Source organism: Pongo pygmaeus, chromosome 5, assembly GCF_028885625.2.
Source record: "Pongo pygmaeus isolate AG05252 chromosome 5, NHGRI_mPonPyg2-v2.0_pri, whole genome shotgun sequence".
NCBI classification, from domain to species: domain Eukaryota; kingdom Metazoa; phylum Chordata; class Mammalia; order Primates; family Hominidae; genus Pongo; species Pongo pygmaeus.
Genome location: NC_072378.2, coordinates 163,254,477 through 163,270,617, shown reverse-complemented (window position 1 = coordinate 163,270,617; position 16,141 = coordinate 163,254,477). Strand labels below are relative to the sequence as shown.

The following is a 16,141-nucleotide window of genomic DNA, read 5'->3' as shown; positions in this document are numbered from 1 at the left end:
TTCACGCCATTCTCCTGCCTCAGCCTCCCTGGTAGCTGGGACCACAGGCACCTGCCACCATACCTGGCTAATTTTTTGTATTTTTAGTAGAGAGGGGGTTTCACCGTGTTAGCCAGGATGGTCTCGATCTCCTGACCTTGTGATCCGCCCACCTCGGCCTCCCAAAGTGCTGGGATTACAGGCGTGAGCCACCGTGCCCGGCTATAGTCAGTCTTAGCCAGAAAACTGCATTTAAAACTCCAAGTACTTCAGTAAGACAGCAGAGATTTCCAAAGGTTTCAGAGGATAGTGGTGGGTTATATTTTTGTATGGCTTTTCTGAGGGTTGTTTTATTTTCATTTGAAAATTTTTTCTTTATAGGATCATTTGTTATTTGGCAAATTTTTTCATTTGAATGATGGAAGTCCTTAAATGTGCTCATGGAAAGTTAATGAGTGTCGCTACTTGCAGAGAGGGATAACTGTTTAGAATGGCTGCCCTCTGGGAGAGGAAAAGCATAAACAGAGAGATGCTGAGTGATAGAGCGTTGCTAAATCAACACATCAATCTCAGGAATAATTGTTGGATTCATCAGTGAAGAACGATTCTACCACTTAAGGAAAGCCTTCAGAAACATATATCCTGTTCTCCCACCACCAGCCAGCTCTTTTGGATATGAGACTATTATATTCACAGGTGGAGTTTTGTTTGTTTATCGAAGGAAAAGTGACTCCAGGAATGAAAAAGCCATGATTCACAAAGAATTTCTTGCAGTGTTTCTGTCCTTGCTGGTCACTTCAGAAGCTAACTCTAAACCCTAAACCTCTTTCTAGCCTTTGCCACATAGAGTGGTTATTGTCTTAGTGCATTTATGCTGCTATAACAGAATATCACAGACTAGGTAATTTGCGAAGAACAGAAATGTATTGAGCCACTCTTCTGGAGGCTGGGAAGTCTAAGGTCAAGATGCCAGCAGGTTTTGTGTCTGGTAAGGTCGTTCTCTTCTTCCAAGGTGGCACCTTGTATGCCGTCCTGTCCTCCTGAGTGGGGGGATCAAAGAGGCTTCAAATGGCAGAGGCAAAGGGGCCAAGAGACAAAAAGGCACACAACTTACCCTTTTATAATGGCATTAATCCCATCCGCTTGGGGATTATCGCCCTATCTCCTCCTAAAAGTCCTACCTCCTATCACTGTCACAATGGCAGCCAAATTTCAAGATGAGTTTTGAAGGGGACAGACATGTAAGCCATAGCAATCACATTTTCATAAACACTGTCTTTCCATATAGCAAGGAAGTATAGCAAAGTAAGAACTTAAAGGCTTATTTTCCTTGCTGCTGAATTTAATATCATGTGTTATAATTCAGAGACCTGTAAGGTACAATTTAAAAACAGCCAATAAGTTTTTAGAGGCCCAGTAAGTACCTGGCACTGTGGTAAGTCTTATGTGGGATTCAAAAGCTTAAGATAAAAACAAACCATTTAACCATCAGACTTAGACTCTGTTCATTAAAATGCAGAGAGCTGAGTTTAAGAGCTTGGTAACTTGGGTTTTAAGAGGAATAAAGCACTGCAGATATTATCATGCAAATTTGAACTTGAACTTGGTCCTAGAAATAAATTTCTATTTGTAACTCCCATCTTTTCTTTCAGAGACCCTTAGGCTATCTATATGACAGGATAAACTCTGTGAACACAAAAATGCAGACACCATAATCAGTATATTTTATCCTCAGTATCCTTAACTCCTGAAACTGTAATAACTGGATGATACAGAACATTTATTCAGCTTTCATATGTGCAAAGTCACATGGATAAACATTCTCATTCCAGTGTATTTTGTTTTCCATTTTAAAAATACTTAACGCTTGTTTTTATAAGTTTTAGGATCTATAAATCAGTGAGAACCGAAGGAGGACAGGATTTCCTCCTGCAAGGCATCCTTTGCATACATAATCTTGGACTTCTCTGCTTCAGTGCTGTCTTCTCAGATGGATATGTAATGTGTGAAATGCTTAATAATGTCATCAAAGAGATTTATATGTTTATGTTTTGCAGATAAGAGACTTAACCACAGGGAATTTAAATGACTTGACTGCAGTGGTTAGCACTCTGCATTTGGAAATAATTCAAATTTTTATCTAAGTCTGTTTAAATTTTTGGCTTTTATAGCCCTTTGTGAGAGAGGTCATGTGAGAGAAAACATGATTCCCCCTCTCCCTGTTGAGTTTTTGGGGTCTACCTTTGTGTCTTGGTTTTGACCAGCCTTCTTATAACTATATTCCAAAGATAAATTAGGGGAAAATGTGCAGATAGTTCAGTTAAGTAATTTACTTTACCTAACTCTATTAGTTGAGAAAAACTCTTAAAATCTAAGTTAAGTATACATATATTTTGAGACAGAGTTTCACTCTTGTTGCCCAGGCTGGAGTGCAGTCGCATGATCTTGGCTCACTGCAACCTCTGCCTCCTGGGTTCAAGTGATTCTCCTGCCTCAGCCTCGAGTAGCTGGGATTACAGTCGCCTGTCACTATGCCTGGCTAATTTTTGTATTTTTAGTAGAGACGGGATTTTGCCATGTTGGCCAGGCTGGTCCCGAACTCCTGACCTCAGGTGATCCGCCCGCCTTTGCCTCCCAAAGTGCTGGGATTACAGGCGTGAGCCACCGCACCTGGCCTAAGTTAAATATTTATCTTTGTATATGAAGATCTACAAATTCTTTATGTAAGTCATTCCATGGGAAAATTAGAAATTGGTTTCCTTTTCTTGTTGGACCATAACACTGGTGAGCTAGGAATTTAATATTCATTTCCACTTTTTCATTAATTGCCATATAACTACCTTGAATATTTTACTATTCATTCTAAGTTAAATAATCTTTCAAAATCTCTCCTGAAAAGTAAATTGCTTATGAATGAATCTAACTGTCTCTTTTGACCTTCACTTAACCTCTTATATCTCAGACACTTGGTATTCTTTTGGGGAAAGGAAATCAAATTTGTATTAGATCAGTTCTCCTTTTAATACGTTTAATCTTTTTATTAGCCTTGTGACAACATCTTAACTTAGTGATGACACACTCATTGAACCTGCTGTGGCACTTTTAACTCTTTCTCAGAAGAGTGGTTTCTAGCATTGACTCCAGTCTGATACCCAAGGAGCCTGGAATATTAATGTTTTCTCAATTCAGCAAGTATGCTTGACATTCCACTGTATTTTTAGTACATACCACTGAATGATGTCTGTCTTACACTTTGGGGCGAGGGGAGGTATCTCTGAAGAAGTAGGAAAGGCGTTATATACTCAGCAAGCCCTCAGGATTCTACAGCAGAGGTAGCACTGATGGAGCCTCAGATTGATCAGCCTGCTGAGAACCTGTGCCCAGCTCCTTGCTGTTTGGTGCTTCCACATATAAACAGTGTAGCTCAAGATTTCTGTGGGAAAGGGGCCTTGCCTAATTACCTTCCTTGATGTATTGTCTGACACAGTTCATGGGCCTTCTCACATCCAGATGAATTTCATAAAATATTTTCTTGCCTGTTCGTGACATTTGCTGGGGGGCATCCTACAGATTTTCTTTTTTTTTTCTCTGTTTGCCATTGTTATCCTCCTAATACAGGTCCCTGTCACCCCATGCTAGATTGGTCACATCTAAATTGCTCCCAATTCTCAGTCCCTCCTTGAAGTTATTTTCTTTACTTTTTTTTTTTTTTTTTTTTTTTTTTTTCTGAGACAGGGTCTTGCTTTGTAGCCCAGGCTGGAGTGTAGTGGTGCAATCACTGCTCAAAGAAACCTCCACCTTCCTGGGCTCATGTGATCCTCCTACCTCAGCCTCCCAAGTAGCTGGGACTACAGGCATGCACCACCACACCTGGCTAATCTTTGTGTTTTTTGGTAGAGACGGGGTTCCGCCATGTTACCCAGGCTGGTCTCAAACTGCTGGGCTCAAGCCATCTGCTTGCCTCAGCCTCCCAAAGTGCTGGGATTACAGGCATGAGCCACTGTGTGCCGCCAATGTTATTTTCAAAGCACCATCTGATACCGTGGTTCCCTGTCACTGAAAGTCCGGTGTCTTCTGTCATATGAACTCCAAACTCTTCAGCCCACTTCACATCTATGGGAGTAGATCTTAAAAGGAGTTGTATTATACTGAGAAAATAATCTAAAATAATGATAATGTTCATGATAGGTCATGTTTAATCAATTCAGCAAACTCTTGTGGGGAATGTGTTGTGGGGTATCACCCATCTGGGGAGGTTCTGTGTATGTGTCGGCATGCAAACAGGGCATTCCATAAGAAGCTGAGTCTGCTAGAGAAGAAAGAGATGTCAACAGATAGTTACAATATAAGCCCAATAATTGTGTGTGTGAACGTGTGTGTATAAATCTGTGTGTTGAATTTTTGTATGTTTGTAAATGTGTGTGAATGTGTGTGTTTCAATCTGTGTGATTTTGTGTGAATTTGTGTGTTTATGTATGTGTGTGTGAATCTGTGTGTATCTGTGTGTGTGAATTTGTGTAAATCTGTGAATTTTTGTGTGTGTATATGTGTATCTGTGTGTGTGAATCTGTGCACGTGTGAACTTGTGTGTGCAAATCTGTGTGTGAATCTGGATATGTGTGTGAAAGTGTGTGTGAGAATCTGTGTGAATCTGTGTGTGTGTGAACTTAGTGTGTAAATCTGAGTCTGGATATGGGTGTGAAAGTGTGTGTGTGAATTTGTGTGTGTGAATGTGTGTGTGTGCGTGTGCATGAACTTGTTGCATGTAGATTTTGTCCACTGAAGGAAGTTGAGGCACCCTCCACTACAGTGATTAGGAGTCTCTAGAGATACGGTGATTAGATTGGGTCTTGAAGGAGTACTGGGTCTGAGTATTTGCTGGGCATGGAAGATAAAAGATTTGAAAAGTCATTCTAAGTAGAGGAATCAGCATGTTTAATGTCATATTCTTGAAACTAAGTGACAGATAGATTCAATGGACTGGGAGTCGCAGGATTGGAGGAGAGGGGCACATGGCAATGACAGGCTTTGATTTCTTTTTCCAGGAAAAGGCTCAACATTCATTTGCTATGTCAAAGAAGAATATGTAACATAAGATTTTAAAAGATAGGAAAAATTGGTTCAAATAGTTTTGTAGACTGATGACTAAAGAAACATATGTGGGTAAATAAATTTTTGAATAAGAATTGAAGGCCAGGATGTTTTTCTGTCTTATGACGTTTAAGTTACTTTTGTGTCAACCTTGAACTTTTGGAGCTTAAGTTCATTTACTTTTAGTAAAATTTGTTTTCCTTTTTCTAAGAAAAAATAGGACATAAGTTATACCTAAATGAGATTTTTTTGAAGATAAAATAGCTCTTAGAAATTTTGCATTTTGATGAGATGAATTTAAATGAACCAAGTGCAATCAAATGAACAGCCCTTAAAATATACTATGTGTGAAAAATCAAATCAAGAATGCTTAGAGCAAAACATTTAAGGCTTTATTGTATTGAAACATTTAAGGCTTTATTGTATTGAAAATACCATTTGAAAAGTATATTCTAAATGATGAACAAATAGAATGTGTGATCAGGTTTTATAATTTAACACTGACTTCCCTCTTTTCCATGATTGTACTCCTTTCCTGTTCTATATGCAATTTTCCTAAATACATTGTCCTCAAAACAGACATTTAAAATAGTATTGCTGTTTTATTATAAGAAATATTTATACTCTTTGTTTAAATATGTATGAGATCTAGAAACATTTAAAAAGGATAATTAATTTCACGTGCCCGGCCCCAGACTGTTAAACTTTTGTTGCAAAGTCCTCTGAGGCCATTTTAGGCATGCACATATATGCACACACACATACCCTTTTATAACATATTTTTAATACCTTATATTTAATACATTTAATTTTCATATTTTTAATTAAAACAGAGGCTTATACTATATATATGTTTGTATATATCACATAGTTTGGTACATGTTTTTCACTCAGTACCATTAATATTTTGGTTGTGGATTACTATTTTTAGTGGCTAAATATTATTTTAATTTGTCCAAATATTTCCTCTTGATAAACCCCTATGAGTTGAATTGCTGGTTCAGAGAACATCCATATTTCAGCCTTTGAATGGGTTTTTATGTTCCCGTCATCAGTGGTTGCGAGTGCGTATGTTTGCACACCCTCATCACTATTGAAGTTAGCTTCCTTTCAGTCATTTTTGCCAATTGTATTTATTTAGTTTTCAAAATTTTTAAAATTAATTATAGTTTTTTGAGACAGAGTCTCACTCTGTTGCCCGGGCTGGACTGCCTTGGTGTGATCCCAGCTCACTGAAACCTTGACCTCCTGGGCTCCAATGATCCTCTCACCTGAGCCTCTCAAGTAGCTGGGACTACACGCATGCACCATCATGCCTGGCTAAATTTTTTAGTTTTAGTGGAGGCAGATCCTCGCGGTGTTACTGAGGCTGGTTTCAAACCCCTAGTCTCAAGTGATCCTTCTCTCTTGGCTTCCCAAAGTGCTGGGATTACAGGTAAGCCACTGTGCCTGGCCCATTTTTGCCAATTATATTTTATTTTATTTTATTTATTTATTTTGAGACAGAGTCTTGCTCTGTTGCCTAGGCTGGAGTGCCATGGCGTGATCTCCGCTTACTGCAACCTCGGCCTCCCGGGTTCAAGCAATTCTCCTGCCTCAGCCTCCTGAGTAGCTGGGATTACAGGTGCCCGCCATCACACCTGACTAATTTTTGTATTTTTAGTAGAGACGGGGTTTCACCATGTTGGCCAGGCTGGTCTCGAACTCCTGACCTTAGGTGATCCACCTGCCTCAGCCTCCCAAAGTGCTGGGATTACAGGCACGAGCCACTGTGCCTGGCCCATTTTTGCCAGTTTTAGAATTCAAACTGTTATATTATTATTTTCCATGTGATTTGATTGATTTTTTTTCCTATTATTGATCATCTTTTTTTTTTTAAGTTATCTGTTTATATCTTTGCTTATTTATTGGGGGTATTTATCTTTTTCATATTTATCAGCTTTTTATAGATTGAAGCTATAACTCTCTTTGGTTATGATTATTTCTCTACCTACTCACGTATCTTTTAATTTGCATATGTGTGTTTTTGTGTATGTTTTGGCATACAGACATTTTAAAGATTTAGTTCATCAAATCTGTCATCATTTTTTATGTTTTATCTTTATGGTCGTGCTTAGAAATGAAAGGCATTATTTTTGCCATTTTTTATTTACCTGAATGAAACTGAGCCCACCCTGATGGTAAATCTTTAGTCACTAAGATGCCCTGAGGGGCATCAAATCCTCGCTCTCAATTCATCTTTTATTCAAAATGTACAATAAGTAATCCCTTTTTTTTTGATGGAGTCTCACTTTGTCACCCATGCTGGAGTGCAGTAGCACCATCTCGTCTCACTGCAACCTCCACCTCCCTGGGTTCAAGTAATTCTCCTGCCTCAGCCTCCCCAGTAGCTGGAACTACAGGCATGCGCCACCGTGCCCAGCTAATTTTTGTATTTTTAGTAGAGACAGGATTTCACCATGTTGGTCAGGCTGGTCTCGATCTCCTGACCTCAAATGATTCACCCACCTTGGCCTCCCAAAGTGCTGGGATTACAGGCATGAGCCACTGCGCCAAGCCAGTAGTCCCTTTTTAAAGAGAAGTGGTTTTTTGGGAAACCTGTGAGATTCCAAAGTCAACCTGAGTGTTCGGCACTGGGTAATTTCATTTCTGTGTTTATCGTCCAGCCCTTGTTCAAGTTAGTGGTAATGGAGTGTTAAATTCATCTTCCTAATATGCAATTTCCATGCTTACTTTTCAGTGTTTGTATTAATAGATAGCATGCCTTTTGAGGTTTGACTTTTATTAATAATTGTGTCTAACTGTCCAGGCATTTTTGTGATGCTCTAGCCTTCCCATTATACTTTAAGACTGAGTCAGCAGAGGGAACTGCATGTTCAATGGTACATAGGTGAGAGAGAACATAGTAGACAGGAAACTGGAAATCAGGATATGGTTTCTGAAGAGAGGACATGGTCAGAGTGAGGAGGCAGAAGGAGGCAGAGTGAGAACCAAGGTTGAAGAAAGAAGTAAGATTCAAGTCATGCATGGTCTCATAAACCTTACAGGGAGATTGAACTTCGTTATAAACCAATAGAACCAAGACAGGATTTTTCCAAGGGAAGAGGCACAATCAAGACCCAGGTTTTATGGCTACAGAATGAAAAACTGAATGGAGAATGACTGGAGAGTTGCTGCTGGGGGACTGTTACAAGAGTGGACAAGAGATCCAGGCAAAAGCTCCAGGCCGATTGTTCTCTTGTTCTGGAATATAGGGTGTCATGGGTCTAGAGGGCACAAATCCTATGGTGTTTATTTATAATACAAATACTGTTGAGGAGTCCATGGAGACAGTGAGACCTATGGCCTGCGTGACTGGGATGTAGCCCTGGCCATTCTTTTAGACACCAAATATGTGATGGTGATGACAAGCTCGGTTGTGGATGTGTAGTCTGTATAAAAATGGGTCTGGAGCTGAGAAATCTGGGAATGTGCTAGAGAGGCAAGCATGGAGGTCAAGTCTGCATGTATCAGCATAGAGACTAAACTGTAAGTCCTGGGAGCTAGGGGGTCAACCAGTAAGACTGCATTAAATGAAAAAAGACCAAGGGAAAACATGGAGGAAAAGCAGCATGTGCTCTCAGGAAGCTGAGATATAACTGCTGGAGGAAGAGGAGAACAGCCAGGGTGTCTTCGGGAATTCACAAGTGAGAGCCTATGAAATCATCAGAGGGGTCACTTGTGTAGAATGAGCAATAAAGGTCAGGGTTAAAAATGATTTACTGGGTGTGACCATGCAGAGGTCATTTTGCAGTCTTTCGTCTGAAGCCAATGAAGAGGTGAACACAGTAGGTAGTTCCGTTTCTACCAGAAGACATCTCTTTCTCCAAGACTGACAGAAGATGAAGATAGATGCAGATCTAGGTGCATGGCCTGGAATCTGAAGGGGCGTCCAGCCTCATTTTCTCCATGGCATAGAAGAGGCCTTCTGAAGGAAGAGAGGAGACCTAGTAGCCATTACCAAGAACACTGATGGATTTGATTACATAAAAACTGAAATGTTATGTATGGTGAAAGAAATAACAAATAGAAATAAAGGATGGACCATAAACTGGGAGAGAATATTTGAAAAGCATAAAACAAAGGATTAACATCCCTAATCTATAAATGTGAAAGGAGGAAAACTCAACTACAGTGTTGCCAAGTCCACTCAGAACAACTAGTGTACATAATGGAAAATAAAACAACCAATACATTTGACCTCACTGGAATCAAACAAGTTCGTATTAAAACAACAAAATACCTCTGTTTGTCTATCAGATTAGCAAAAACAAAAAAACTTAATATTCACTGCTGTTTAAGAAATAAGGGCTATATGTCTTATTGATAGAGGAATAAATTACTTCAACATTTTGGGGATAGCAATCTTATGGTCTCTTCAAAATGTACATGTGCATTTCCTATGAAACGGCCATCCCATTTTGAGAATTTAGCCTTCAGAAATAAAACTACAGGAATGTCCAAGATACACGTTGAAATAAGTAGCAATATTGCTTCTAGTGACAAAATATTCAATCTGAAGATCCATCAATAATGAAATGTTAGAATAAAAACTGGAATATCCATACTATGAAAGAGACGTTAAAAAGATGATTGGCTTAAGAATATCATGATGTAAATGTAACTGGGCAGCATAACCTCAAAATGCATTTTAAAACTTTTCTTTTTCCTCTTTCTCTCGGGTTTCAAGATGTAACCTTGAAGCAAACTACAGAAGCCTGTTTAGCCTTAAAATAGACTCCACGTCCCTCCCTTTCTCACCAGATATACTCCCTTCTTATTTATCTAACTGTATGCTAGCATCTAATTATGTGCCTTCTTTGAAGATTTGGGGGCTAATCTTGAGACAGACAGACCAAGCCTGGAAACCCAGCTGCAGAGTTCCAGAGATGACCTCAGGGGGCTAATCAGCAGCCCCGCCACTGTTGAGATGACGCCAGACTGTGTACCAGGTGGACTGGGACCCAAGATAGCCACTGGAACAAGATGCACAGACATCGTCCTCAGCACAGTTCTGGCATGCCTTTCATGTCAAGTTCTCCCTTTTTAAACTCTTTCCTTCCCCACCAAAATTTGAAGTAGTTGCTTTGGATGGGAATCCAGCCACTTTCCCATGACTAGCTTTGGTTAGTAAAGTCACTTTCTTTCTAACAGGCCTCACACTTGTTAATTCTACTCTGCAAGCAGCGAGCTTTCTGTTACATAAATGATCACAATTCAGAGTATATAAATCATTATTCAGAATAAGTTATACATTCCCTTTAAATGAACTTATGTAAATGTATTTCACGTTTGTATAAATAAGAGAAAACTATGGAAAGATACTAGCCAAATTTTTGACTAGGAAGGGGTGGGTGATGGGAGTGGCATTGGTAGACCAGAGGATGTGACTCTTTATTAAAATGTAGAAACCTCAATATCACTTGGGTTACTAGCAAAAGCATATATGGCCCATTTAATTCACATCACTAAAATAAAATGAGTAAATAATTTTATAACAAAAGAGACAGTAAACAGAACAGACTTAGTAGAAGCAAGCTGGGACTAGTTGGAAGGTTGTCACAATGAGGAGGTTTCAAAGGATGGAATAATTCAAAAGTGTTATGATCCTCAGGAAGGGGACCAATATCTATGCATGGGAGCACTGAAAGTCTGCAGACGACAGAGAGCCAGGAAGATCTCCACATCAGCTCCTGGGCCGGCCTGCGCACGAGAGGCAGTGTCCTCCTTGAGGAGCTTGCATGAAAAAAGGTGGATGCACAGAGTGAGGGCTGGGGGCCTTAGCTTTTGAGATAAGCCTGCATTTCAGTTTTAGGATCACCCATTGGAATGAGTGATTCAGTCCAAGGCTTGAAACTCATTTTCTGTTTGGAATCCACCCAAATATATAAGACATTCTAAAAATGGAAAATGGAGCACCCAGAAAGTGAACAATGTAATTGTAAATAAAATTAATAGAGATGATTTTTGAGAAATGTGGGCATTTAAAGGACAATTTTTAAGATATTCTGTATTTATTTCTGGCAATTAAGATTTCAATGAAACATTTCTATTGCCTTTTACTGACTGTTAATAGCTTTATTAATGACAAGGGGTGGCACACAGATGTTAAAAATGCAGAGAATTACTGGGGAGCAAAGGGAAGAGCCCCAGGGGGTTTTGTTTGTTTTTAGGTTACACAGAGTTTTTTGAGAATAGTTTCACAGCCACAGGAACCTAAATTTTCTATAAATATTTTTAAAGGAATGGATGGATAATGTATGTCTGCATAATAATTGTTATCATTCATGATTTCCTGATTGATTTTACAGAAAGAGCTAGTAAGATTCCTTTAATGCTTTCTTTCCATAGAATTGATAATATTTTTCTTTCCCTGGTAGGACATTTTGTAGTAAAGTAAGAACACTCTGAAGGGAATATTTCAGTGCCCCAAATACTGTAAAATGATATTGCCCCCATGAAGACGTTTTGCTCTCTCTAGTGACAGACTTAAGGATGTCTGTCTACACCTGGCCCATCAGGATAGTAATTCGGATGCTGTGACAAGTTCGCTGCTCCATTATCTTCATTCTGCAGATGACAAAGCTGCAGCAAGAGGAGCTAAGCTGGATCACAAAGCCAATTAATGTCAGGGCTTAGCTGTAAATCTTCTTGTGTAAGTCTTGGATATGTTTTCTGTAGCCATAAATTCGTTTTCACGAGTGCTGAGTGTTTATTCTGCAGCAGTATGGAAGCATGTAGAGTAAAACCCAAGTTACTTAACATTATGCAGGAGATCATAGTAAGCAATAATTTGGGATATGGATTTTCCTGGAAAATGTAACTCATTCAACATGACACACTGAAGGCCACCTTCAGAACCTACGTAGACATTCAAAGACACATTTGGGACAGGTGAGACAGTACATAAAGGGGGTAATAGAGGGCCAGATCTCAAGTCTAGGTGCCAGGATGCAGGCTGGATGGAAGGAGGGTCTGTCTCCCTTCTTATTTTCCAAGTAAAGTAGGAAGCACATGTCTTTGGGTGTCTGACTTTGTTAGACTGGCCGCTTTTAGGTTAAAATGATGATAACATTACCCGATCGCTACTTTGGTCTCTGTGAGTTACTCTGTGCTGCAGATGTAGTTTCTATGGGGACTGAACGCCTATGATAAGGTAACTAAGAAGACGTCAAATATAACTTGAACTAAATGATGCTGGATTTTGTTGTTATTGGTCTTCACTTAATTGTACTTTTTTTAATGTTCTTTTTTTTTTCTTGCTCTGTTGCCCAGGCTGGAGTGCGATGGCACGATCTCGGCTCACTGCGACCTCCGCCTCCTGGGTTCAAGCAATTCTCCTCGCTCAGCCTCCCGAGTAGCTCAGATTACAAGCGTGCACCACCGTGCCTGGCTGATTTTTGTATTTTTAGTAGAGACAGGGTTTCACCATGTTGGCCAGGCTGATCTCGAACTCCTGACCTCAGGTGATCCACCCGCCTCGGCCTCCCAAAGCGCTGGGATTACAGGTGTGAGCCACTGTGCCCGGCCTCAATGTTTACTCTTTTCCTAGAACCTGCAGTGACCCATCGCTTAATACCTAATGTATGTGCAGTAAAGTTACAATCTCTCTCCATAATCCCTGTGCTTATTTTGCTTACAAATGCATAGGAAAGTATATCATCTATAATCTGAAGCATAGCTGTGTATGTTTCCATTAGCTAATACTTGAGTGCCTGCTAAAACCAAGTTCTAGTAATACAGATAAAAAGTGGTGAACACATTAGCAGATCAACAAGTCAGAATTATGTAAGAATCTTAGATAATAAATGTTGTGAAGTAAATAAAACAGGGCAACATGGTAGTAACCAGATCATGTTATTATCTGATTACTATCTGATAGTTATACACATGCACACACACACACGCACACACACACAGTGTGTGGTATAAGTTTAGATCAAGTCCTCAGGAAGGACCTGAGAAAGTGACTCCAGAGCTGAGATATGAATGAGAAGGAGGAAGAAGCCACAGTGTTTTAGGGAGATGGAAAGAGTAAGATTGGAGGCCTGAAGCCAGGTTGTTGTGAGAAAAGAGAGTTCACATAGCGAACTCACTGCGTGAGGGGAGGGCAACAGGAGATGACATCAGGGAGATCCAGGGGCGCAGACCAGCATGGCCCTGAGACTTTGGGAAGGAAGCAGAGTACAATTGAAGAACAAGGGGGCTGGGCGTGGTGGCTCACGCCTGTAATCCCAGCACTTTTGGAGGCTGAGGCGGGCAGATCACTTGAGGTTAGGAGTTCAAGACCAGACTGGCCAACATGGTGAAACCCCTTCTTTACCAAAAATATAAAAAATTAGCCAGGTGTGGTGGTGTGCAACGGTAACCCCAGCTGCACGGGAGGTTGAGGCAGCAGAATTGCTTGAACCCGGGAGGCAGAGGTTGCAGTGAGTGAGACTGCACCACTATACTCCAGCCTGGGCAACAGAGTGAGACTCTCTCTCAAAAATAAAAAAATAAAAAAAAAAAAAAAGAAGAAGAAGAAGGGAAGCAGCAGCAAGAACCTCAAGGATAGGGTCGAACTGAAGGAAAACATAAAACCCCCTCTGGCAGCTGTGAGAATAATTAATTGGGAATGGTGGGAAGAGTCTCAGGTGACCAGGGAGCAGTGGTAATGCTTCTGACCAAGTGGTAGCTGCAGAGATGGACAAAGTGGATCAATGGAGGGCTTACTAAGGAAGTGAATAGGCATTGTTGGCTGACTAGATATGGGAGGCGAAGTGAATTGTCAAGGATGGCTCCTAGGATTGTTTGCTTTTTGTTTTAGAATAGCTCTTCTTAATAAATAAGATAAAATAAGGGGACTATCACACAGCAGTCATGAGACATTTATCAGCCATCTATAGGAACCATAATTATGACCATTTTATAAATCATGCAGCCTGGCTCCCGGGGGCCACCTTCCCAAGGTCACTCAGCTGATGGGTGGGGAAGCTGGGAGAGGAATCAAGGTCACCCAGACTCAGCTCAGAGCCTGGTTCTCATCCTCAAGAGTCACACTGGCTGTGTCCACGTGTGGACCTAGAGAATGCATGTGTATCAGTCCCTGCTTTGCTCCTACTTTTCTCCTCAACTAAGATGGGCCAACTGATACTCAGGCTTAACACAGAAAAAAAGATGTATTGAACCTTAGGTGTCAGAAGCAACCCTTGTGTTGCTTCCTCTGCCTTCAGCCTTAGAGATGGGTGGCCTCTCACTGCGGGCTGAAGTCCTGATGAGACAGCAACATGAGCTGGGGCACTGTCCTCAGCCTCTTCCAGGGCTGGGCCTTCTGCAGGGCCACAGGGATTTGACTGGAGGAGGTCCCTAGGAACTCTCAGAGAAGACCTGGGATAGTCAGTTTATATTTCTGGGGTTTTTTGACATCACAGGAGAGAGATGGTTCATACTGGTCAGTTTCACGCTGATTGGGTAATGAGATGGGGGATAGTCAAAGATACACTAATTGTTCAATCCTAGGTTTGCATCTGGAATGTCTGTTTGTTTGATTTTTTTTTTTCCAAATTTGTCTAAACATTACTGTACTCTCAGGTCATCTGTACCTTTATTATACTTGCTTTTGAATGTATTGGTCTCAGATAACATGCCAGGGCAATGAGTCTCACATTTGTGGTTTAATATTTTATTCATAGTGCAGTTACTTATCTGCATTTTCCTAGTTCTCTTCGTATTTCTCTTGCTGTTTATCCTGTATGCCACCTCTGGGCTCTTTCCTCATTGGGCATATGTTGCCTGCCTCCTAGCTCCATGCCAGGTTTCTCCCTGAAATGCCAGCTCAGGCACCTTGCTCCCGGCTCCCTCAACTTGGACGTCCCACGGGTACTTTACATCCAGCTAAAATCTTCATTGTTGCCCCTAAATCAGTGGCTGTTTTCTCATGTGGGGAAGTCACATCTACCCAGTCCTCCATACTAGAGTTTTCTGTTTTATCCCCTTCTCACTGAGTGCCTACATTCAACTAATCACAAATTTTATCTGCCAAAAGTTTGTCAAAGCAGTTTTAATTTTTTGCCCAACCATTGCCTCTGATCAGTCCTGAATTATCTTTTCACTAGATTATCTTTTTTAATTATTATTTTTGTGGGTACATAGTATGTGTGTATATATATTTATAGGATACATAAGGTGTTTTTTTCATTTTTTTTTTTGGATGAGTTTTGCTCTGTTGCCCAGGCTGGAGTGCAATGGCACGATCTTGGCTCACTGCAACCTCCGCCTCCTGGGTTCAAGTGATTCTCCTGTCTCAGCCTCCCAAGTAGCTGAGATTACAGGTATCCACCACCATGCCCGTCTAATTTTTGTATTTTTAGTAGAGATGGGGGTTTCACTATGTTGGCTAGGCTGGCCTTGAACTCCTGACCTCAGGTGATCCACCTGTCTCAGCCTCCCAAAGTGCTAGCATTACAGGCATGAGCCACTGCACCCGGCCATGAGATATTTTGATACAGGCATGCAATGTGAAATAATCACAAGATGGAAAATGGGTATCCATCCCCTCAAGCATTTATCCTTTGAGTTACAAACAATCCAATTACACTCTTTAAGTTATTTTAAAATACACAATTAAGTTATTATTGACTGTAGTCACCCTGTTCTGCTATCAAATAGTAGGTCTTATTCATTCTATTTTTTTTCCCTCCCATCCTCCCGCTAACTTCCCAGCCTCTGATAACTATTCTCCTACTCTCTATGTCCATGGGTTCAATTGTTTTGATTACTAGATTCCACAAATAAGTGAGAACATGTGATGTTTGTCTTTCTCTGCCTGGCTTATTTAATAGTTTCCAGTTCTATCCAGGTTGTTGCAAATGACTGGCTGTCACTCTTTTTTATGGCTGAATAGTACTCCATTGTATGTGTGTACCACGTTTTCTTTACGCATTATTCATCTGTTGATGGATACTTAGGTTGCTTCCAAATCTTAACTATTATATACAGATCTGTAACGAACATAGGAGTGCAGATGTATCTTGTATATACTGATTTCCTT

At 40.4% G+C, this 16,141-nt stretch overlaps 1 protein-coding gene across 3 annotated transcripts in view; it reads left to right on the top strand.

The window, feature by feature from the left end:
* PRKN (parkin RBR E3 ubiquitin protein ligase) overlaps positions 1-16,141 on the top strand; it is a 1,377,993-nt gene that overhangs the window by 142,536 nt on the left and 1,219,316 nt on the right. The window lies entirely within an intron of this gene.